The sequence below is a fragment of the Delphinapterus leucas genome, chromosome 2 (assembly GCF_059928025.1).
Source record: "Delphinapterus leucas isolate spDelLeu-1000000601 "Yukka" chromosome 2, BTC_Dleu_Yukka2, whole genome shotgun sequence".
NCBI classification, from domain to species: domain Eukaryota; kingdom Metazoa; phylum Chordata; class Mammalia; order Artiodactyla; family Monodontidae; genus Delphinapterus; species Delphinapterus leucas.
Window position 1 is genome coordinate 22,517,974 of NC_143130.1, and position 26,372 is coordinate 22,544,345.

Genomic DNA, 26,372 nt, shown 5'->3' on the forward strand with positions numbered 1-26,372 from the left:
GATTAGTTAAACTGTCTACATAGATTGTCACACAAATACAGCTCAGGATGCAGGCAGAAGGCTAAGAGCAGGAGATAAACACTCTCATTCAAGTAAGAAAAAAGGGTGCATTGGATAGAGCTTCCAAGAATATGTAATTGTGTGCAGTTTTGTTATAATTTGGATGGATTCCAACTTTTCCAGAAGAAAGGCTTTGTTTACATATTAAGCGAATATATAACAGGAAAACAGAGGGGTGACAAATACCAACATTTTTTCTTTTTAAAGAAAAATGTTCAAACTGTTTTAACTGATGCATATACATGAAGATGTTCCAGTCACTTATATGTTTGATTCTGCCTTATAAAAGTTCTTTCAAAATAAGAGAGGCATTGTGAGTCAAGGTGTTAATATATACATACCTTTTATATATAGGTTTTTTTTTTTTAAGTTTTGAAGCTTGTTGGCTGACCATGGTTTGTTGAAATGGCTAACACCACTGAATCCAAAGTAAATGAAAAGTTATTTATGTGCCAGAGGACCCCTACAGCTTGATTAGCAAGAACACTGAGGAAACAAATCTCGGGTTAAGTCAATTTTTACTTCAGCTTTGTGGATTACCCTTAAGCACTGTAAATATGTATTCACAGAGAATAATATAAATACGTGTTCCATACAATAAAGTCATTCTCTCTCTTAGGTAAAATAACTGCACTCAGAGAAAAAATACAGAACACAACCTTTCTTAAAAGACCTCATTTCTCTTTATAACCTGCTGAAAACAAATAGCAATGAAATATTGAAAATCAACGCCTATAAAATGTCTACAGAGTGTGTCACACAAAAAAGTAGGATTTAATCATGTGCAATAGTTAGACAAAAGCGGAGGAGTCAAAAACCTGAACTGATATCATTTTTGCAGGATAACCCTATTGAAATCTATTAGGAACAAGATTAATTTGAAGCTCTTTGAGGGCTCTGGAAGACGAGCTTTTAAGGAAACATAAAATGCTATTTTATATATATATATATATATATATATATATATTTAATTGTTGAAACATAAGGCAATTTAACGTGTTAAAAAATTCAAAACCGAAGACCCTGAGTAGGACTTCTATTGAAAGTTACACAGAAGATGGAAAGAGTGTTTCTTATATATATGGAATAAATAAAATATGGAGGTCAGCAAAGTGATAGAAAAATAAAGAATGTGCCATGTTGCACTGAATTGAAAAGGGAAAAAGTTCTCTGCCCTCTCTGACTCTTCTTTCCCAGTTTATATGTTTATTAAATACACATATGTCAATTGTACCCTCCTCTTTAACTGCATAACTTTCATCAGTGTGATATGGCCTCATTCTGAGTCAGTATCAGTACTTCTTTGTGTTAGTAATGCTATAGCAAAAGAATAGGCCAAACCATTGAATTTTTAAATCAGTGGCAATCCCCTGACATTATAAACATATGTTCATTTGGAGTTTAAGTACTTTAAATATTAATTCAAAAATACTAGCAAACATTGACTTGCCTAAAAATCAAGTCATCTTACATACCCTCCCTCAAACCTAGAGAGAAAATAGCATAACTCAAACTTAGCATGAAAGATAATTTAAAAACTACTTTTGTTTCTCCTCATGTATCTTGAATATGGCAGAATAAACAGACTTGTTGTATTTTATTTTCTATTTAAGAGACGGGAGAAGCTGTCCATCTCCACTTAGTTTACCAGGCCAAACAGATGGGGTTTGGCTGAACATGCAATAACTGATACTGCCACTGGGTGGCAGTGACAGCTTTTGTCTCCAAGATGCTCACTGTCCCTTGATAGAGCTTAGTGACACAACCCTTGGCCTTGAGTCTCAGGACATCAATGTGTAAAAATACACTGAGCGACTCTCCTCTCCAACAGCTCACATTGCTTTTGGATCTCTTGCCTCTGTTCCACCCCATCTTAAGGCAGCCAATAAAACTTCCTTACTTTCTTCACTTTTTAGGAACTTGATGGTGGTCAATAGAAGGCCAGGTTTGCAAAGGTAAAAAAGGAAAAGAGAGAGAGAAAAAAAGAAGTGAGAGGGAAATACAAATAGGGGACCAGATTCCCTTCTGCCACTGAGTGATGCTAATCTTGCAGAGGACCACAAATATATATATTTATTATTTAATTGCTTTCTGCCATATAGCAAAAAATATCCCTGACTTTTTTCAGTATTTTGTGGGCTAAAGTACATCTTCAGTCATAACCTACACACACTCCAACATGCATACATGTTTCAAATAATTGTTTATAGTTGGGACAATTAACTAATGACAGTTTAATTTTCCAGAATGAATTGGTTTTTAATTGACAATGAGAAAAATAATACTTAAAAATTTTTTTTAGATATAGCTAGGCTGATAAAATTGTTAGAAGAAAATTTGTAGTGTTAAAGTATGTAAATATCTGAATTGTTACCAATTCAAAGATTAATGATAATTATGAAGGTATTAGATATTATCATAGCTTGTAACAATGAAGCAATTTGTTTTTCAGGGAAGGAAGGCTTTAAATGTATTCACCTGAGTAAGGGCCTTTGCTTCTGAATAACTTTGCTGGGCTATGTGAAGGGAAAAAACCTCAGATTATTATTTTGATGAGTGGGGTAAGATGATTGTATTAGTGAAGTTAAAATAGGGGTGAATTATTTTATAAATATGTGAAATTAGTACAGATAAATTTAATTACCCTTATTTCGGAGAACATCCTTATTCATTCCTATGTATTCTATTTTAAATTATAAAAACCTTGGCCTGTACCATATGGTACCTTTCTTACTAATAAAGCTTAATAATTTTACTATACAATTAGTTTACATGTATGCAAAGTAATAATTTATACTGAAGAACCATAATATATGTTTTCATTTGTTTTTTAAAAATCACTTGTATACCTTTTTGATTGACATTGAAATGGTTTAAAATATTGCAGGATAGCAATAGCAACAAAAACAGAAAACACGAGAATGGGGATTCTGGGGCATATTGTAGTATGATTTAAACTTTGCAAGCATCCAAAAAATAAGAATTTTTTCAAATGTCAAATTTCCAATAAGTTTTATTTTTCTTAACAACACAGAAACACTAACTAAGAAAATATTATTCAATTGCAGGAATAGAGATTTAAAAGGGACATTAATCTCTCTCTATTAAAATGTTACCTCTAATTTTGCATGAGTACATTTTGTTACTAAATGGAGAGATATAATTTGTATATATAGTATGGGGATATATTTGTGGATCCGCAAAAAAACAAAGCTAGAGATGGTTTCTTTATATTTATCTTTTGTTTGTTTCCCACTAACAGCCCATATAAATCTATCTAGTCCATAGATCTGAGACAACCATATATATTCCATGGATATGAGACAACTAAATCAATCAAGCACATTTGCAAAAAGAAATTCTAAAGAACCAGGAAAGGACAAGGTTCTCTCTTTTCACAGCTCTGTTGCATTCTCATATAAAAGCATGGCATAGGGGCGTCCCCGGTGGCGCAGTGGTTAGGAATCCACCTGCCAATGCAGGGGACACGGGTTCGAGCCCTGGTCCGGGAAGATCCCACATGCCACGGAGCACATAAGGCCGTGTGCCACAACTACTGAGCCTGCGCTCTAGAGCCTGTGAGCCACAAATACTGAGCCTTTGTGCCACAACTACTGAAGCCCACGTGCCTAGAGCCTGTGCTCTGCAACAAAGAGAAGCCATGGCAATGAGAAGCCCGTGCACTGCAACCAAGAATAGCCCCCACTCGCTGCAACTAGAGAAAGCCCGCACGCAGCAACGAAGACCCAACACAGCCAAAAATAAATAAATTTATTTAAAAAAAAAGAAAAAAAACCCAAAAAAGGTCTTACTAAAAAAAAAATAAAAGTATGGCATAATTCAGTAGTATTTGAAAATGATATGAATAATTTATTTTGTGTTCTCAATAACCAAACTGTGTAAAATCACTAGTTTTTAAAACTTATTTCTTCTTCATGACATAGTCAGATCTAAATGAATAGAGTTGAATTATTTGATTTGTGTTTTAATTTTCCATTCATTTTAAAGTTGAAGCTTTACTGACTAAACTTTGTTTGCATGAAGTAAGGTACGTTTGCAATATTGTAAATATATATATTTTTTTCATAGATAAACAGATAATTCAAGAATTCAAGCTAAAGTAATTACTCTATGAGACCAGGATCCTGTCTTCTGACTGTATGTATTACATTAATTCACTGATCAAAAACTTGAATAATGTCCTACTGTTACACTTTTTGTATTTTTTATTCTGGAGTCTTAGGTTTCAACCTCAGTTATAGGGGAAATCTAGCCAAAGACTTTGAAATAAGAATTTTAAGGAACAGGAAATGGAAAGTGAAATCATGACAAATTATATACTAATACCTATTTACCTTACATCTGAGGAGTAACTTTTAAATTTCTTAGATAAAAAGAATGTCTCCATATCCCTATGGAAGCAAACATCAGCGTTGTAGAAGCATTATAGGCAAGAATTTCTTCCTCATTTTGGAACACTTGGTAACGCTCTAAAAGACAAAGAGGGTGCAGAGTTATTTGAATCTGTGTGTATACAAATACATTCAGATATATGAGGGGACACGTGACATCTGGGACCATATCACTATATGGTTTTATAGCTTGATGTTGGGAATTGGGAGATGATGCTGTATGAAACATATCTAAATTTTGCATGGGATAGCATTTTCCTGTGCCCTGTATGTATGCCAATTAATGCACAACGATGAATGTCAGTTGCATTTGATATAAGTCATTTAAGGAGTAGAATATTAAACATTTAACAACTAAATGGAGTGTTTATGGCTTGTCCACACCTGCCTCCAACTTCCCCCCAAAAGAAGACAGTACAGAAAGAACTCCTTATGTCCTTAAGGCTTTAAAAATAAATGCAGTGCTCACTTCAGCAGCACACATACTAAAACTGGAATGATATAGAGAAGATTAACATGGTCCTTGAGCAAGGATGACATGTACATTCTTCAGGTGTCTCATACTTGTTAACATGAGGCAAGTTTTTAAAAGGTTGAATTCTGTCTCTAGTCAACAAAAGTTTTTAGATAGAAAAAAAAAAACAACCTGTCAAAACCAGTCACATCTGTGAATAATTTGTTTTTTTAACCAAATCTGTGTGTTGTGAATATATGTACTTCGGTATGAAAGTAGTCATGAGATCATTAACTTCAAGTTATGACTTCCAGAAATAATAGATAGTTAGAAAGACAGACAGATAATAGAGAGAATCTCAGGTGCAAAGTGGACAACTTTTTAATTAAATGAAAGATGAACAAAAAATTTTTATTGGCAAAAAGATTTTAGTCATATAATAAAATTCTTAGACTTCTAACTCTAAACTACACTTAAATTCCTTGTCTTTTTTATAAGAACTTGATAAAGAAACCAAAGCCATTATTTGCTTAAAGTTTTGTAATTCTATGAAATAGTTCCAAACAATTAAACTTTAAATAATAAATATTTCATTTTTTATACTGTATACTGAAGAAGACAAAGAGAAATAAGCCTAATATTCATTGAAAGCTGCCTAGTTAGTACCTGGTATTAAATACTTTACATGTATTATTTGTCTGGTTTTAGAGAAGTTCCTAAGCTATTAAAATCAAAATTATGATCATTTTGCAATATTTCCAAGTCACTATTGAAAATATAGCAGACGTTCAAATTAGAAATCAGTTTTAGGGACTGAATATTTTGTAAGACAAAAATATATTTTGTTTACTGAAAAAACAATCATGAATGCAGTTTGCATCTTGCCAAATCTTCTTATCCTCGGCTTGGTTTGTGCTGCAATGGCAGTGGCTGTCAGCAGAGTAAAGTGATTGAGTGGATAGTGTTTGAGAAAAACTCTTTAAGAGCAGAAAAAAGAAGTAGCTCCACATTCCAGAAGGCTATACTTTAAATCTTTATTTTACAGGGTATTCATGTATTTTCATATTAAATACATAAAAGTAAGAGTTCAGATTCTGATGAGAGTAAGTGATAAACATCAAGCAAACTCTAAAGTATTTAATATTTGGAAAATTCTTTGAAGAATGGCTATTCATATAAAGGATTTATGTTTTTCAGCCCATTTTCTCCTTTCCCAGTCTTCATGGTTCCCTGGGCATTGCCAAAGGGAAATTTTAAATACAATTAAATGCACAGATTCCATAATTTGCCTCTGCTCTTACTTTGCCTTCTTAATACTTATTTCACTTGGTTAATATTTGTTCTCAGCTATTTCCTCATTCTCTGTGTTGAACCAGTTTTTCTGAAAGTCCACATTTTCTATAGGCTTCCAAACTACATAAATAAAAATGTTCTTAACGAAGGTCATTAAAAGGTTCACAGAAATTCTGTCATGATTTTAGGAATAGTCAACAATTCAGACATGAGCACCAATAAAAAAATAGCTGCCAAATGGAAAGCCTGAGTTCTTGAGTCCATTTTCTTCTATCACCTGTAAGTTAATACTCACTGATAAAATACTAAAATGCCAGGAAGCACATCAAGCATCTGAGACAATGGAATGAACTGCCAGAGATTGGCAACAGAAGAACAGTTGCAAATATGGGTGTTGTGTGACTGGGATAAAATATCACAATGTGTGCCTAATTTTTTTTTCCAGTCTGATTCTTATGCACAAATCAATTAAATGAGACTAAAACACCAAGAAAATAATAACAAATACAAAAATGCCAGATACTTATTAACTTGTAGGTGAATGTATAGACTCTAAGTAGAAACAACACCATTTAATGACTTTTAGATGGACAATTTCAGATTCTATGTCTTAAACATACAAAAGGGCTTCCCTGGTGGCGCAGTGGTTGGGAGTGCGCCTGCCGATGCGGGGGGCGCGGGTTCGTGCCCCAGTCCGGGAGCATCCCACATGCCGCAAAGCGGCTGGGCCCCTGAGCCATGGCTGCTGGGCCTGCGCCTCCCGAGCCTGTGCTCCGGAACGGGAGAGGCCACAGCAGTGAGAGGCCCGCGTTCCGCAAAAAAGCAAAAACAAAAACAAAGTTTTTTTTTCAATAAAATGGGGATAAGAAAAAGGAATAGAAAGGAAAAAAAACAGAAGAGTTTATAGAGTGAGAGTGAAATCTGGTTTAACAAAAACCTGAATGTTATAAAAGTAGGTTATATCTGCTCTTTTTTAATGGCATTTTCCTCCAATTATTTATTATTTCTTATTATTTACCTTAAGACATAACACTGAAGCCTCTTATATGATCACCTCCTAAGTTTTTATCTGCAAGGATTAAATATATTTTTATAGCTAAATACTATACTATAGTATTTAGCCTATTAGAAGGACAAGATCCTATTAGTTTCCTTTGTATGAATATTACTTAGGTCAGCCATCAATTCTTTTGGGTTACCTTAATTTAAAGTGAATGTATCACCATTTTTCCTACCAAACTTCTTGTTTAACATATTAATTTTACAGTTAAAATAGATTAATCCAGACTAACCTTTTTTCTTAACTAATCAGAAATTTTTATTACATCATTATATCTTAGGTGAGGGGGAGATACTTAATTTTAGCCATTTTTGTATGAAAAAGCATCCAAGAAAGCCATATTGGATGTTTCAATAGCCAAATCATGTTGAAAACAGAGTTTGTTTGGGGGATCTCCTTACCTAGTTTCTGTCATGGTCTCTCTTCCTTTGAGATCTCACTTTCTTTTTGGGCATTGCAATGCACTTTCAAAAATCGGCTTATAGTTTATATTGTTCACTGTACTGTTCTGTATTGTTCAAATCCCTCACTTCTATACCTACCAAACCCTAATGAGAACTTTCTTGGGGTAAGATATTCATTTGTTTTCAGTGTTATATTCCTCAGTTTCTAATGCAGCGTCTTATATAAATACATTCAGCATGCAGCAATTATTTATTGAGTGCATACTATAAGCAGGCAGTATGCTAAACCAAGAGGCTATAGATAAGAACAACACAGAAAAAAACTTTTCCTTACATTGCATGTAGGATACTTAGAAAGCAGCATACAACGGACTCCGCTTAATTTTGTAGTTAGGCCTGGATTCAAATCCTGCTTCAACTCCTACAAGTTATTTCTGTTTCAGTTTATTCATCAGTAGAAAAATAGATAGCACTTACCTAAGAGGTTTGTTGCAAGTTCCAAATTGGATTATTAAAGTAAATCTCTTAATATGATGCTGGGATATGTGAAGTTTATAATAAACGGAAGTTGTATATTATTTAATGTGTGTTAACTTGTTTGTATCATTTTTTTCTATAATGCTATTGACACACTGGCATGACTGCATGTTTAGGCAGATATGTACAGGGCCATTGGGTAAAATATTTATGGCATAACATTGTCTTATTAATGAAACCTATACCACATCTGTTCATTGATTTTGGTAAGGTAAACGTTTATAGGTTTCTTCCTGAGGAACATTTCAATATTTAATTTCGTGAATTTTGCTGTGTTTATGCTTAAAAGTTCTGTGATTGCTTCAAGAACAGAAATATTACCATTTATATTTTTATCTTTTCTAAAAATATATTTACTTTATAAATTTTAATCCTTTTTTTACCTTAAGTTCATATTAACTTAAAGTGTACGATAAGGATCCAATTTAAAGGTTATTTTCCAGGAAGCCAAGTGTCCCCAAATTATTCGATGAATATTACATCTGCTTATATAAAGATCGTAATATATTCATGATCGTGACATTTATACCTGCTAGGAATAGGAATTATATTGTTACTTATATCACTTATGGCATTGCTTATGTTATAAGCATATATAGAGACCTAACTTATTTCTTTCAATGTGAGCATTGCATTTTGTTTGGTGAGCAAATATGTTTTAAACTAATATCAATATATAACACAGTAATTTCAGATTCAAATATCCCATTCTTCGGTTTTTAAATATTATTTATCTTTACCCTACTGGTGTGCGTTTTTAGGTAAAAGTTTCAAGGGATGCATCCATGAGCAGTTTATGTCCTGAATCCTGCAGATCTAAGCATAGAAATCATTCTGTTACCCCCCACATATTAACTACTTTGTTCTTGGTCAGAATATTCTTGTGCCACAATATTTTTCTCTGAAAACTTTGTTCTCATTGTGCATTGTGTTCTGGGCACTCTGAGTTAAATAGGATCTGAAACCAGTATGACTTTATTTTTACTCTTTGCTCAAACAGTTGTGAATTTTTTCTTTAAACTTACAATTCAGAAACTTTGCCAAGTTTATTCTAAGTCACTTAATTTGTGTGTGTGTGTATGGGGGGTGCAGGTTAGTGAACTCTACTGACTCATAAACTCAGGTAGTGTCTCTTCTTGTTTTGTTTTGTTTACTTTTGCTAAACTCATGAAAAGTGTCGTCTTAATGAATGGTTGTTTAGCTTCATTTGTTTTAATTCATTCCCAATGGCTGCCAGTTATTTATATATTTTGTTTTCTTTCTTCTATAGCATCTATTATTATTGTTATCATTATTATTATTACAGTTTTTCTTTATTTTTAGATATCTATAATCTTTATTAGTGATTTCATTTTCTACCAAGCCAATTATGTTCTTTACTACAGCTGAAGCCAACTTTAATTTTTCCATTGTGGCATTTTTTTCTCTCCCATATTCTTTTTATATCTTTGCCAGCAACATTTATAATTCAACATTCTCCCTATTCTCTTTTCCCATTTTATATGTATTTGACATACTTATGGCAAATACTTTTTTTCTTAAGTGAAAACTGCATTTATTGGCTTAAGGTCAATGTTTTTTTATCCTTGAATGAGGTAAAATCTAACACTGTTGATATTTGCAAAGGACATTATTCTCTCCAATGGATATCACTTTCTATCTTTGTGTTTCTAGAATCTCATAATCATTTTACTGCTCTCCCCAATGATGTGTATCTTCCCTAGACAAATTTCAGGATCAAACAAACATTTAAATAGCCCGGTTACACAAAAGTTAGGCAGAATGTTATCCTGAGTCTCCTGTCCTTTATTCTAAATATTAGAAGATGTATTAGTTCCTAGATAATTTTAAATATTCTATAAATTCTCAGAATGAATTATTCTCAGGCTTTTGCAGTAGTCTACTAATTCCTGCTTTTCCCTTGCAATACTCCTTAAATTCATCAATTTTCAGTCCTGTACAAGGGGAAGTTGTAGACTTCCGTAGACTGATGAGAGATAGTGACAAGGGTAGGATAGGGTAGTCCTGACCAGCTCTGAAACGAGAACTGGGAGTTAAGAGAAACCTCAAACTTTCTCACCGTCTCCTTGAATTACAGGCTAAGACCTTCCTTTCTGTATTACAGTGTTCTAATTTCATATAGTCAGACATAGGTTAGTTTCTAATCATTTATTAACTGGCTTATATAATCTTTCAGCCCTGAGATTTAAATGTATTTCATCAGTATTCGTGGTTTCATTGGTTGTTATAATCTATTTTTCTGTATTTTCATGAGTACACAAAGGTCTGGCACAAGTAGGAAGCTATCATCTGAAAGTTACGCCATTACTTTCTAACACAGATTTCAAAGTCTTTAATAATAGTTGGTAATGGTCTTTACTTCCTGTTGATACATTTGCTTTAATGATTAAGATTTATCGTGATATTAAAAGCTCTCAAATAAGGAAAAAATTAATGTAATCCCCTTTCAGAAAATTTCACATGAATTCAATAGCTGATGATACGCCTTTAAAAAAAAAACTCTGAGACAATAATTTTTCTTGAACTTTGGAGAAGTGTAACTTGAAAGAAAAGTAGACTTTTGTTTTTAAATTCATATTTTTATGATTATGGAACAAATTTTGTGCAACTATATAGAAAAATATGAAATTCCAATTTAGAATTCCATCATGAAACTACACCATTCTAATTTCTCCATGCCACGGTTTGTTAATATTCCACAAAGTCCCAGGATGCAACTATAAGACTGCATTCAAATCTATGAACATGAGGCAATCATGCTCAGCAGAGTATAACAATAATTATAATAGAGATTAAATAAAAATAATTAGAAAAAGTTCATCTAGTTTTGATGTATTAATTATTCTGACCCTGTTCTATTCAGAGTCTAATTATCTGGTTCAGTGAAAATGCCAAGATTTCTACGACTCATAAAAATTACATTCAAGTAATTATGTCAGCAAACTAAACAGTATTCATTTACCATGCCTCTTTATGCACACATTTGAATATGCTTTTTTAACTGTTTTTGCTCTTTGTTCCTATTCATGGGAAATAATACCTGTAGAGAAATTTGAAAGTCAGTTGCACTCTGAGCGTAATGTGCAATTCTTGCTGATATTCTTCTTTTGTAAGACTGCTGTAAGTCTCATATAACCTTTGTTTAAAAAACATGAATTAAAGTTCACTCTTCAGTTGTTTCAAAGAAATCTTTAAAACCTGTAGCTGTAGTTAAAAAAAATTTTTTTAAGCAGTAATACAAAGCATATCTTAGAAAGTTTCTTACCTTCGGTGGCTCAGAAGCTGACTAAATGGACCTCCAGAGTTACTTTTGCTACCCTTATTTCTTTTAAAGACATATTACGGCATCCTATAAAAGAGTCTGTATTTAGAAAAAAATATATATGTGTGTGTATATAAAATCTTAAACTCATCAGCAAAGTGATAGTATACTTAAAGATTTCAAATCACTCAGCATTTTTAAGCCATGAGAATTTTTACGTTTTTATGGCCCAGTTAATGCTCACAGCTCAGTAACGTCATGTAACAAAGACACAGAATTACACTGGTGAGGAAATCAATATCTATTACATCCCTTATACTCTTTTACTATTTTAGTGAAATATTTGATAGACATTTTAAGCAAAAATTTGTTGCCTGAAATATTCAGATTATTGCTTTACTTCTGTTTTCTTCTTCATGTGGGTAGACAAACACAAATTTAGGTGAAAATATAACCTTCAATTAGATTCACACTGGGAAGAATATATTAATGGTTAAAGTTTGAACTCTTTCTTTGGTGTTCTAGTAATAAGATATACTTATGACACACACAAATATGTCTGTAGTTATAGCCCATTTGTTAAAGGGGGAAATATGTCTTCCTTGATTCTCAGTTTATCTTTCAGGAGCTACAAACTGCTTCCAAACTTTATCCAAGATGGGGAGGGGCAGAAGAATCAAGGAATGCTATTAAAATGGATGGAGTTGAAATGAGACCAAGATGAGAAGGAGTTAGAAAAATTTACGTAAAATACACCCACAACCAAGGCATGGCTACCATGGCTCTGCATCCATTTAACGCAGATGTCATCTAGGTAAAATGGAAGTGAGGTTAGTGATGGAGCTGGCAGTGGAGACAAGTGGTCCCAAAGACATGATTCCTTTGTGTTTTATATTCATAGAAATGATGCTGCTAGGACCTCCACAGTAGAATTTTCTCATAGTCTCTACTTTTGAGCATACATTGAGTTGTTTGTCAATTATAATAAGGTATCACGAGAAACAATAAAACTTTACAGAGAAAACGTCCTTCTTTGAATTTGTCAGCTATACTCAGTATGTTAACATGTCCTGAAACACCAGACATTGGAAATGAAGCACTAACATTTTATAAGTAGCAGTCTGCATCTAGGCTTTATGTAGAACGAGGACCTAACTTTTTTCACACATTCATATAATCACATATATACAGAGTATGTCACTTTCCCCCAACTCTCGACATAGTAGAAGGGTTAGGAATAATTAGCTGTTGTGTGTTTTGATGTAGAATGTCTCATTTTGACACCTGTTAAGTTGTCCCCTTGAGCACATTGCTCTTTATTGCTGAGATATAGAAAATAAGATAATAATAGGAATGTATGCTTGCAATTCACCACCTAAATACATGGCCCTAACAGGCAAGGTTGTGAATAGGATTTGACAGTGGCTTCAGTAGAAGGAAAGCTCATCTTATCTGGTTTGGGTGACCAATCTTGCCACATGCTGTGCCCGCCTTTATCATACCTTATCCTCCTGGGATGAGCAAAATTCCCCCCAGGTTGCCTTTAGAGTACTCCTCCCTGCATTTCACTCAGCTGCTCAGCTGATGGGCCCCATGTACAATATCTCGGGGTAACTTCCGGTGGCACTGGGAAGACAGCTTTGGGATGTCTCTCCACCCCTTCAATTTGTATAGTGTTCCCATCCTGCCGGTGGCTCCCTCCCACCACCCCCACCCCCCGAACTTGACCTAGAGAGCTAGAGCCCTTCTCAGGAGTCTGTTTAAACCTGAGTTCTAGATGCATCCCTTTGGTGCCCTTCCTTCATTCTTGGTGAAGGGCTGTCATTTTGGAGCCAGAGATATTGTTGTACACAGTCAAGGGTAGAAATTAAAACTATAGAATCAGGCTGCTTGCTTTCAAAGCTTATCCTTAACAGCTCAATGATCTTGAGCAAATTACTGAACCCCTATTGTCTGCCATGTCCCCTACTTCATAGGTTGTTTCAGATTAAATAAGTGAATATATGTGAAGCCCAAGAAAAGGTCTTGGCAAACAGTCGGCACTGTGTAAGTGTCAGCCATGAAACAACAATACTATTTTACATAAAAATGTTACTATGAATTGTTATTATCATTCCCTATTTAGTGATTTATTTAATAAACCAAGCCCCAAATCTACTACATTGGGCTCTTGGTACTCAAGCAAGTAAGTTACAAGTCCACAGTTTTTCTTCTCTGTCAAATGTGTGGCATTTGCAAATGAAAAGCACTTTGTATTTCAGATTGTTATCCCAATTACATATTTTAAAACTTGCTGAGAAGTTCAATTGCCTTTTTTTGTTTTAGGCTATGTCTACCTTTCACCCAAGGCAGGGATAACATTGGCTCAGGTTTGAAAGGGCTCTACTGGATACAAAGAAATATGAAAAGCAAAAAATTTCATTTTAAAAATTATACATTTTCATGTATAAATTTGTGCAATGTAGATGCTTGATGACATAGAAAAAGAAGTCTTTATGGCTATTAATAAAGCAGGAGCTTCCCCTTCTTGAAATCCGTTCACATGCATTGTATGCGATTTTTTTAGGGACTTTTCCTTGAAGGATCTCAATCATTTTAACTTCTTTATAGAGTAGACCTTATCTTCATCATGCAGACTGTGAAACTGATACTCAGAGAAGGTAGATGATTCTATGTTAAGTAGTAGCAAAAGCAAGATTTAAATTCATGTTTTCTACCCAGTTGCCCATCAACAGATTAATGGATTAAAAAGATGTGGCATATATACACAATGCAACATTATTCTACCATGAGAAAGGAGGTTATCCTGCCATTTTTGACAACATGGATGGACAATGAGCATGTTACACTATGTGAAATAAGTCAGACAGAGAAGGACAAACACTGTATGATGTCACTTATATGTGAAATCTAAAAATGTCAAACCTCTAAAAAATAATAATAATAAAAAAATAAAACTGGTTACCAGGGGATAGGGGTGGGTAAATAAGGGTTAAAACTTGTAACAAGTATTAAATAAGCCATAGAGATATAATGTACAGTATCTTGAATATAGACAATAATGTTGTACTATCAGTATGTAATGTAAAAAATATTCATACAAGAGCAGCCGTATTACAATATATACATGTATCAAAGTGACATGCTGTACACCTTAAATTTACACATTGTGATATGCCACATTTATTCAATTTTTAAAAATGTGTGTTTTCTGATGGTCAGTGGCATTCCACGCACCATAACTGCCTCCTGTTTACCTTCCATCTGGTGTCTATTTCACTTCCCTTCTATGCATTCCTCATCTAGTCATCAAATGCCCTCATCACATGATCTTAGAATTCTAAAATGTAGTCAAGCACTATAACCTACTGCAACTGCAATGCTTTCTCCCTGTCCTTTGTGATTCTCTATATAAGGAATTTATGAGTTTGTTTTTTTAATGGTTGGATTCATATCTCATAAGACCATTTTATTCTATCCCTTTAATAGTGGGAATTGAAAACATTTTCATCGACATAATTTACTTTGCTTGTTGTACTCAGGCCATAGGGAGATGGTTTTGGTGTCAGAATAGATTTGCTGTCTGAAGGTTTAGGATGTGCAAGCTCTTTAGATCTCAGTAACTATCCTCCTGTTTACTTTGGTTGTAATAACTGTTACCCAGAGGAGGTTCATGGCCTGATTCATGTGCAACTATTTGCATATATATTCCTGAAGGAATGTGTATTCTAAGGCAAATTTATAATGGTAATGGCAAAGAAATAAAAAGTAGCATGTAAAATCTTTAATCATCATTATTTTTTAAAAAGGGTTTTTTTAAATTAAAAGCCAAACATTTCAGGAATAAGAAGCCACATTAAAATTTTGCATAGAAAAATTCATATTAATCTGTACATAAGCCTTAGATGGTTACATTTTAATAACTTCTATAAAGGAGGGCAGAGGGAAACCAAGATAATAGTGCCACATTTTATTTACCTCAAAATAATTAGCAGAGGTAGATGAATTCATTTAAGCTTTTACATATTACTGTTTTAATACGAAGGTGACCATCTGACTCACCTAGAAAAATGCAGTGCACTTTGCTCAGCTTTCTGGCAAATGGGGGAGAGGGGAAGGCCCAAACTACTTTATGTAAGAAGACTAGCTTAGAAAAAAAAAGAGGTTGGTGAATTTCCAAACTTAATACATACATGGTAACAAGTATCAGAAACAACAGAGAGATGGTAATAATAGTAAAGGTGCAATTTGCATTTATGAGGAGAACATTATAATATTTTATTACTAGAATATTCTATACCCAAATCTCTAGAAGTACTGACTGTCTCATGTTTGAAAACCTCAAGGAAGTATACTTCATATGTGCATAAATACATATATTCAGTCATACTTTTATTGCACATAGGATGTATCTTTTTATATTGTAATAATGAAATATCTCTCTTGAGAAAAATATAGAAAGGTAAAGCAAAGACTTTTTTAAATTAAAGGAGAGATTTTGTTCATGTTCTCATAGTAAGTATTATGCCTTTTTTATCTGGACACATTAAAATTCTAAAGGTAAGTGGATATTTGTCAATATAGAAATATGGGATCTTAAACTTTTGAAGTGCTGGAAGCAGTGAAGTGACAGAGAATAAAGGTATCTGAAGTTAAAAATTCCTAGATTTATTAATCAAAGGAACCAGATAGTAAAGAGGGTAAACTAGGAGGAAATTAGGCCTTTGCAGCTCTAAATTTTATCATGGCCTCTTATGAAATCTTAGACTTTCAACTTTTTAAGATCTTAGATCCTTCACCTAAAAATAGTAATATATGTACTAGTTGACATTTAAGCTCCCCTCATTCTCTTTATTATAAAAAATATATTATAACTTGGAGTATATCTTAGACACACCTTGAAAACTTGGTTTTAATAAAATCTCAGTGGAGAAAGATATCGCTCTACTGAGATGCAGGTCAAATTTGTAAGCTAGTTTAGGCAACATAATCCTTCCTCATTTCTTCCAAAGGAATACATTTTGATCCCACCAAATGCTATTTTATCTTAAAATATTTTTGTGGACAGTTCTTGTATGAGAAGAAAAATTTTTTCCAGTAAACATCTGTGCATGAGTCACAGCTATCCGTTTCTCTCTGAATAAAATCTTTAATTACGTCTTGCTTTTAGCTTATCCCTAATGAAAGAGAGGTTAACTTGTTAAGCTGGGAACTGATCCCAATGTAGAAATTAAGGTTTTAATGTATTTAGAGATTGTAGATCTTTTTCAGCTGGGGAAAAATAGACTGACCCCCAAGGTGTAATGTCTTATAACTTAACTAGGCCTCTAAGCACATGTGGTGCTTAAATTCTTCAATAAATTAGCTCAGTTTACCTCTTCCTAGCTAATAAGTTCAAAGGTGCTTGGTTTTGATAGGTTAGAAAAGTTTGTGTATCTGGAATATCAACAAATAACTAACAAGAACATTACATGAAGTATTTCAAGTTGAACGTTCTTCTTTGTGTTGCAGACAAACTACTGAAATATTTTCATCTTGTACGTATATGAAAGGAAAGGAAATATATACCCACTTTGTTCTATTTTTTAAAAATATTAAATGTTAAATAGAAAAGCATTAAGCAGTAAGTACCAGCACACACCCAAGCTCATATCATCCAAATATAAAATATATTAGAAAAAACAAATGAAAACATTTTACCATACTTGTCACTTTCTTTTATTCTTTAAGAAGTCAAACAGTAAAACATCCGACTTAAGCATTGTCATCCATACTATTTTCTCCCTCTCAGATATAACAATGATATTGAAGTTTATGTTTGTTTTTTCTATCTACATTCTTATACTTTTGCTTCATATGCATACTTTATATTATATATAGTATTTTGGTTTGCATTTAAAATTGACATAAAGAAGCCCATATTACATGGATGTTTTCATAACTTTTTAATCATATAATATTCTGGAGATATATACATGTTGATTAATGTATACATGCTCCATTAATTTCAACTGCTTTATTATGTTGTAAGACTATACCACACTTTTTATCTCGTCCCCTGTTGATATAATTTGATATTTTTCTATAGTTTTTCTTGATTACAAACAATGCTTCTGTGAACATCCTAGTACATTACCAGTACATCTTAGTACATTGTACATATGTACATACATTGTACATAGTACATATAGTATTGTACATAGTACATATAGTATGTACTATATGCCAATAGTTCTTCAAGTTATAAAGCTGGTAAAATAATTTCTAAATCATATATTTACATATTCTTTTTTTTTTTTTTTTTTTTTTTTGCGGTACGCGGGCCTCTCACTGTTGTGGCCTCTCCCGTTGCAGAGCACAGGCTCCGGACGTGCAGGCTCAGCGGCCACGGCTCATGGGCCAGCCGCTCCGTGGCATGTGGGATCCTCCCAGACCAGGGCATGAACGCGTGTCCCCTGCATCGGCAGGCGGACTCTCAACCACTGCGCCACCAGGGAAGCCCTACATATTCATTTTTGTTAGATATTTTCAAATTTGTTTTCAAAATGGTCAGCCAATTTCCATTCTGATTTTCAGTATATAAGAGATCCACTTGGTATTATGAATCATAATATCTATTTCCTTTTCTAACTATCCAGCTAGCTATCTATTCATGTATAAAAGATATTTTGTTCTTTTGGTAACTTGAATTTTCAGAAAATTAAGTTTAAGCATATATTCATATACTGGCCATTTAGTTTCTTTCTTCTCTGAACTGCGCTCATTGAGTGGGAAATATTGAGTAAAGAGATGAAAAAGTAGGGGAACAAGCCATGCGGATGTCTGAAGGAAAACTTGCACAGGAAGGGAGAAAAACATGTACAAATGTCTTCATGGGGGAGTATCTGATAAGAAGGATTAGTATAACTAGAGAGCAATTAGTAGATGAATTCAGGAAGGTAAGGGATGATAAGGAGTGTACATTGGGAAAAGTGTTGTAGACAATTAAAATAATTTTGCCTTTTACTCTGAGTGAAATACGAGGTCACTGGATGGTTTTGAGTAAATCAGTGGCATGAATAACTTAATTCTAACAGGACCATTCTGACTTCTGTGGTGAGACTATATGTCATGAAAAAGATCAGAAGCCAGGAAGCTAGTGATGGGGTTATTGCAAAAAAACTAGGCAAGAGATAACAGTGGCTTAGATCAGGGTGACAGCAGTGGAAGTAGTAAAAAGTGGTAAAAATTTGAATATGTTTTAAGATAGACTTAAAGAATGTATTGATAGATTAGAGGTGGACTGTAAGTGAAAAGGATGAGTCAAGGATGGCTCAAGCTACTTGGGTTAAGAAATAAGAAGAAGGAAGTTGCTATGTACTGAGATGTGTTCTGAATTCTAGGCATTTCAAAGAATTTTAAGATGTCAAACAGAAATAGATATGGTTAGAGTGGAATAAGTGTTTGTAGTAGAATCAGAAAACTTCTGATTTTTGAGTAGAGACATAAAATGAAGGCTCCGATGGAGGAGTCAATAGTTTCAGGTGGATTTCTGTATCTGGCAATGGAAGGTCAACTACCTCCCTCCAAGAACTGTCAGAAAAACCGATGTGGGATGGGTTAGGGGGAGATTACATATAAAGTGTCTTTGAAGTCATTGGAGAACTACCAAGAAATAAAGACTGTGGGTCCAAGATTCCAAATGGTGGTGACCCTGCTCCTAGTGCTGCTGTTTATTTCAAGGCATCTTCGGCTTCCAGAGCAAAAGCTGATAGGTTGAGAAACTCTACCAAAGTGACAAAGAGGCTGCGAGGCTGAAAAGAGATTCTAGCAATCTCATTAATGAGGGGATAAAAGTTGTCATTCCACTACTGCCAAGAGGAAAGGGCTACCGTAAAAACTGCAGGGGTTCTGTTGTACTGTGAAGTGCTTACCAAAGGAATATGTGTCGTAAAACGGGAGTAGAACAGTGCTTAGAAGGACTGAAGCCCCTCTTTGAATCATCTTAATCTCTAATATCCTAAATTGATTTGTGATTGCTAGTGCCCATAATCTGTCTCCATAAACAACATAAAAGTAAATCCTTTCTAAGAGAAGGTAAGGTAATCCAAGGCCTCACATTCTCTCTAAAATTTTTAATACAGAATGTCCAATGTTCACATAAATATAACCGGGAATGAGAGAAAACAATACCTGAATGAAAGCAGAGACAAGAGGCAAAAGAAACAAACACATAGGAATCCAGATAATAGAGTTATCAGATGCAGACAGTGAAATGACAAGGGTTAATAGGTTTAAGAACTTAAGCGGTAAAATGGAGAATTTCATTAACTATTAAAAATAAGCAAAGGAAATTTTAGAACTGAAAAATCAGTAACTGAAATTAACCTAAGAAAAGAGACTGAGTCATTTAAAAAATATATATGTATATATATATATATGTATAATATTCAATTTGAAACATGGTAAGGCAAAGTAATACCAAAAAAATAGATAAAAGCATAAAAAATAATGTGGTGTGATAAAAGGCGTATTATATGTACAGCTGGAGTTATAAGAAGAGAAGAGAAGGAAAATACCATGGGAAAACATTTGAAGACATAATTGCAATGAATTTTCCAAAACCAACAAAATATTTTGAGACATGATCTTGAAAGTCAGCATGCATCAAGCAGGCTTAAAGAAAAGCACATTTAGGCATATCATAGTAAAATGTAGCACACATCAAAAAAATAAAAGCAGTCAAAAAACAATCTTTGGTTTTACTTCAAATGAGGAATAAGAGTGAGGGCTGATTTTCAACCAAATTAATGAAAGACAGAAAACAATGTAATTATCTTTTCAAAATGCAGGGAAAAATACAGCTACCATCCTAGAATTCTATAGCTAGCAAAGTTGTCTTGCTAAAAATAAAGGTGAAATAAAGACATTTTCACACAAACCAAAAATAGAGAATTTGTCACCAGCAGACCCACATTAAAGAAAAGAAACACCAAAAGGCAATTCTTCGGGTAAAAAGAAAAACAACTAGGTAAGGAAACACAGAGCTACTGAGAGGAATGGAGAATATGTGATGTAAGTATGGGAGTAAAGCAAAGGAAGAGTAATGATATAAAACTGATATATTTGTAGTGCATTATAGGGTTTAAAATATGTACGTAAAAGTAAACTATATGAAAACCAAAGCAGAAACAAGAGGGCACTAATAGAAGTCGTGTTTTAATGTTCTTGCAATACGTTGAAATTAGTAAAAATACAAATTTATGTTGACCTTTAATAGATCAAGAATGCATTTTAATCTCTAGGGTATCCACTAATACATTTGTGAAAACATTAAGGTAATGAATTATTAGGAGGAAAAGGGGAATAATAAAAATAATTAACTGAATGAAGGCAAGAAAGTTGGGGGAAAAGGAATATCAAAAGATGAGGAAAATAGAAAATGGGAATATAGTAGATCTAAAGTTAAATATGTATGTAATTAAATGTAATAGGCTAAATATTATAATGACATGGCAAAGATTTTCAAACTAAATTAAAAAAGGAACTATCTGCTGCTTATGAGAGATAAACCTAAATTATCAGTATGCATAAAGGTCAAAAGTGAAGGATAAAAAGACATACAATGCAAATTAAAACCAAAAGCAATCTGGTATAGCTATACTAATATCAGACTAAGTAGATTGTAGGACAAAAACCATTACTAGAGATAAAGAGGCATTTTATAATCATAATCATTACTACACTAACAATTAGAATCCACCAGGAATATTTAATAATTTATAATGTATGTGCACTAATTGCACAGCCTCAAATATGTAAAGCAAAACTAAAATTTAGAAAATAAAACCACAATCTACTTCTTAACCAAGAGTTTTTGGATAGATACTGAATTTTGTCAAATGCTTTTTTATTTTATAGAAGTGATCATATTTTTTCTTCTTCATCGTGTATTTATGATAATTAGATTGAACTATGAATATTTTAAGGAACTTGCATTCCTGGGGTAAACCTAAACTAACCATATGTTCATGTTTTTTTGGTTTGTTTTTTGTTTTTGTATTTTTTTTTGTATTGCTGGATTTGATTTGCAAATCATTTATTAAGGATTTTAAAAAATGTATTCATGAGTCTGTAATTTTATTTCTTCTTATAACATTTTAATCAGGATCTATTAAAAAGGTTATGATAACCTAATAAAATGAGTTGGAAATGATTATCTTGTTCTCTCCATTCTATCAACATTTATGTAAGATTGGTATTTTTCATTCCTTAAATGTTTAACAGAATTTGCCAGGGAAACTATTTGGACCTACGGGTTTATTTTCTTCCATTTTTGTAGCACATTTTTTTTTCCACAAAAATTCAATTTCTCTAATGGATATATGCCTACTTCAAATATTCTACCTCATGTGCATTCATTTTGTTAATCGGTATTTCTCATCTAAGTTTTAAAATGTATTAGCATAAAATTGTGTGCATTAACTTTTTTGCCTTTTAATGTCTGTAGCATCTGCAGTAATATTCTTTCAATCTTGATATTGAAAATCTGTATTTTTTCTATTATTTTCCTCATCAGTCTTGTTAGAAGTTTATTCATTTTACTAATTTTTTTCAAACCCCCAATTTTTGCTTTATTATTTTACTCCATCATTTGTTTTGTATTTCATTGATTCCCACTGTGTTCTATAAAATTTCTTTCTTTCTACTTATTTTAGATTGGTAATTTTACATATATATATATACACATATCTTTATCATTACTTTCTTTTTGCAGTCAGATACCATTATCTGTAAGCATTTAATCTTTGGAAATTTATTATGACTTATGTTATGGCCCATCATATGGTCAAATTGGTGAACGTTTCATCTGCATTAGGAAAGAAAGTGTATTCTGCAGACGTTTGGTTTACTGTTTGATAAATTTCAGTTAGGTTGAGGTGATTGATAAATGTGACTTCATACCTACAATTACTATGGTAAAAAAATGATTGTCTTATTGTTATGAAATGTCCCTTTTTACCTCTCATATTACTCTTTAACTTAAAATAACATTTTTGGGCTTCCCTGGTGGCTCAGTGGTTGGGAGTCCGCCTGCCGATGCAGGGGACGCGGGTTCGTGCCCCGGTCTGGGAGGATCCCACACGCCGCGGAGCGGCTGGGCCCGTGAGCCATGGCCGCTGAGCCTGCGCGTCCGGAGCCTGTGCTCCGCAATGGGAGAGGCCACAACCGTGAGAGGCCCGCGTACCGCAAAAATAAATAAATAAATTAATATAATAACATTTTTTCTGATGTTAATGGAGTCTCTTTAGTTTTCTTATGCTTGCTGTTTGCACACTTTATCTTTTCTATTCAATCTTTCTGTGACTTTTTATTTAAAATATATTTCTTTTACAAACCATATAGCTGAATCTTGCTCTTTTCTAAAATTCCATTTGACACTCTGTGTCTTGTAATGATGGTTTTTAGTCCACATGTATACTTATTATTCATTGACATTTGGTCTAAATTTACCTATTTGTTATTTCCCCATCTGCCTTTTTTCCCTTCTGTCATTCCATTCTTACCTTCTGGGTTAATTGAAAAAAAAATTTTTTTTTCATTTTAAATAATGTACTGTCTCTTTAATCATATCAATTTGCACTTTTTTTTTTACTGGTTGTTTCAGGTATTACAGTCCTTACAATATCACCCCTTAACTTAATACTTGGATTTGAAATTCTGTCCCTTCACGTTAAAAGTAAGATTCCTACAACTATATAGTACCATTTACTCTCATTTTTTATGCTATTGTTATATATATTACATTTAAATATGTTTTAAAAATACTATGCAATGTTATGATTTCTGCTTAAATAGTAATACATATTAAAAAACTTAAGAACAAATATATAGGTTTTTTTATCGATCCACTTATCATTTCAGGTGCTCTTCATTCCTTTCTATAGCTCAGAATTTCCATCTTGTGTCATATCCCTTCAGCCTGAAGAACTCCCTTTAGCATTTCTTGTACTATGGGTCTCTTGGCAATATATTCCTTTAGCTTCCATTCATATCCAGAAATTTATTTTGTCTTTAGTTTTGCTGGATAATTTCACTGGTATAGAATTTCCGGTTAACATTGTTTTTCAGCACTTGTAGATCTTAACAAGTTGAATTCTGTCCTGCATTTTTAACCCATTGAATTCTGTCCTGCATTTTTCTCTACAATTGTTTCCCAATAAGTAATATGTTTTTGTTTTTTCTGGGTGCTTTTGAGATGTTTTCTTTATCTTTGGTTTTCAACAATTCTACTACAATGTGTCTAGGTGTAGCTGTGTTTGCATTTATCTTGCTGTGGAACTTTATGAAATTTTTGATAATTATATCTTCAAAAATATTTTTGCCTTATTATTTCTCCTCTCCTTCTGGGATTCCAAACACACGTATATTAGATATTTTTCAATAGGTAATTAGAGCTCTGTTTATTTTAAAAAATATTTTCTTTTCCTTTTCTTTATTTTTTATTTTATTTTATTATTTTTTTATTTAATTTTTTTATTGGAGTATAATTGCTTTACAATGTTGTGTTAGTTTCTGCTGTACAATGAAGTGAATCGGCTATATGTATACCTATGTCCCCTCCCTCTTGGACCTCCCTCCACCTTTTTCTTTAGAATGGATAATTTCTGTCATTGAGTTTCAGTACTACCTTCTGTCTGTTATTGTCTATCTTGTTTACTTTTTACTTCAGATGCTGTAATTTTCAGGTTTTTTTAAATTTTTTTAAATTTTCAGTATTTTTAGTTTTAAGATCTCTGCTGAGATTCCCCATTTGTTCCATCATTATGACAATATTTTTTAATACTCTGAACATACTTTTAGTAACATCAGAGTACTTTTCTTCTAATTCCAACATTTTTCTTATCTTGGGTTCTATTTCTATTGACTATATGTCTGTTTCCTGATTTGGGTCACTTTTGCCTATTTATCTGCATGTCCAAAAATTTTTATTATATACTGAATATTGTGGCTAGTGTATAGTAGAGACTTTAGATTCTGTTTTCTTCCTTTTAAGAATGCAGATTTTTATTCTAGAAGGCAGTTCACATATTTTGCTCAAGTTCAACCTCTCTTTCCCCTGTTTTGGGCAGCAGCTAAAATTGCTGCTCAGGATTTTAGGCTTTCAACTTTTGATTTCTGTTGGTCTTGCACTCTCCCCAATGTATGCCCATCAGTTAATAGTTTATATGACATTTTGGAGTTACTTTCACTGTCTCCCTCTTTTCCATGTTTCCCCTATCCTTCTCTCTGTCACACACACACACACACACACACACACACACACACACAAATTTTCAAGTACTTTGTCAGCCCTGAATTCTGCTCTTAGATCCCATTCATTATGCAGTGTGAATGCAGCTTTCTGACTGAGTTTGATCATCCAGTTAGGTAGGGTCTGGGAGTACTGTGAGGTAGAAAGAGAATAAACTGAAATCTTTCTCAATGCATTTCCTTTCCTTCAAGGGTCGATCATCTATGCTCAGTTTGATCACTCTCTAGTGCCTCCAAATAACTGATTTTAATACTTTTTCTAGAATTTATAATTGTCTGTGGAATATCCATAAAAGAGTTAGTCAGATACAAATTACTCTGCCATTACCAGAAGTTGAATCTCTCTTTTCTACAATAAACTACCAGTGGGGTTCCCTCTCAAAGTAGCCATACACCAGGCTCACAAAGACCTTTCTTCCGTATTCTTAGTGAGTTACACAAAGAAAAGGGCTGATGTCTCACTGTAAAGCTATTAATATGTCTATTAAGATAGCAAGAATGGACCTCTCTGAGCTCTGCTTTGTGGATAGAGTTTAAACTTATGTCTCAATAGAATTTACAAACACAAGGGTATCCAGTGGAAAGTAGCCTAGAGATTGCTCTGTTTTACTGAAGGATTTGTTGACTCAGTCAGTGACCTGAAGTTTTGTTAGGTCTAAACTGTTTGAACTTCTTTAAGAAAAATACTATGTAAATAGAATATGTGTTTTGTAAGAGAAATAATTTTATTTACTTTTCTAAACTATTCCCACAATGCCCTTTCTACTGATGCATAACTACTAGTATTAATGATAATACTATTTGCATTTTAAATTACTTTGTGTGCACTGGATATTTATTCTGATTACAAGAGGTATATTGCCTCGGGGGGGGGGGTGGTGTTACGCTGCAGTATAATTAACTTTTGCTTAAAAGTACTTTATGATCTTAGGGGGAAAAAAAAACCTTGTTAACAGTGCCATATTTATTCTTCATCATACAGCAGAAAATTAATACATAATTTTCTTTTGGTTTCTTTTGATATTTTCTACCATTGCCTTAAACCAAAGAGGATATATTCTTTAGATATATATTACTAATTATTAAATTAAAGACAGAGTATGTCTGTGACCATACACATAGAGAATTTGATAGGCTTATTAGAATGACTCTTCTTTTTATCAGTCTATAACAACATAAGAATTAAAGTTTATAATTAGAGTAATAGGTTGCTTCTTTTTTCCTGAATAATTTTTAGTAGTACATACTCCATTATACTACCAAAATTTTCTCAGTGTGACCTTACATTTTTTTTGTGACAATTATAACCAAAAATCTCCCCACTTACACTATCTTGTAAATGCATTCGTGCTATCAATGTTCATGAAGGAAAACCACATGTTATATTTGTGTATCTATATAACATATGTATATATATCTATATATATGTATACATATATGTATGTATATGTATATATGTATTACGTATATATTATTAGATTCTGGAAAGAGGCACTATTATCTTTTCATATGAAAATTATTATCCATTTTAGCTATTATAACATAACACAAAAACTAATCTAGAATTATAAGATAG

General features: G+C 33.1%; 1 non-coding gene across 1 annotated transcript; it reads left to right on the forward strand.

Annotated features, from left to right (window-relative positions):
- The first annotated feature begins 4,933 nt into the window (after positions 1-4,933).
- LOC115802856 (U6 spliceosomal RNA) lies at positions 4,934-5,040 on the forward strand. Its single transcript, XR_004023404.1, has one exon. It is a non-coding gene; the product is annotated as a U6 spliceosomal RNA (small nuclear RNA).
- The last annotated feature ends 21,332 nt before the right edge of the window (positions 5,041-26,372 follow it).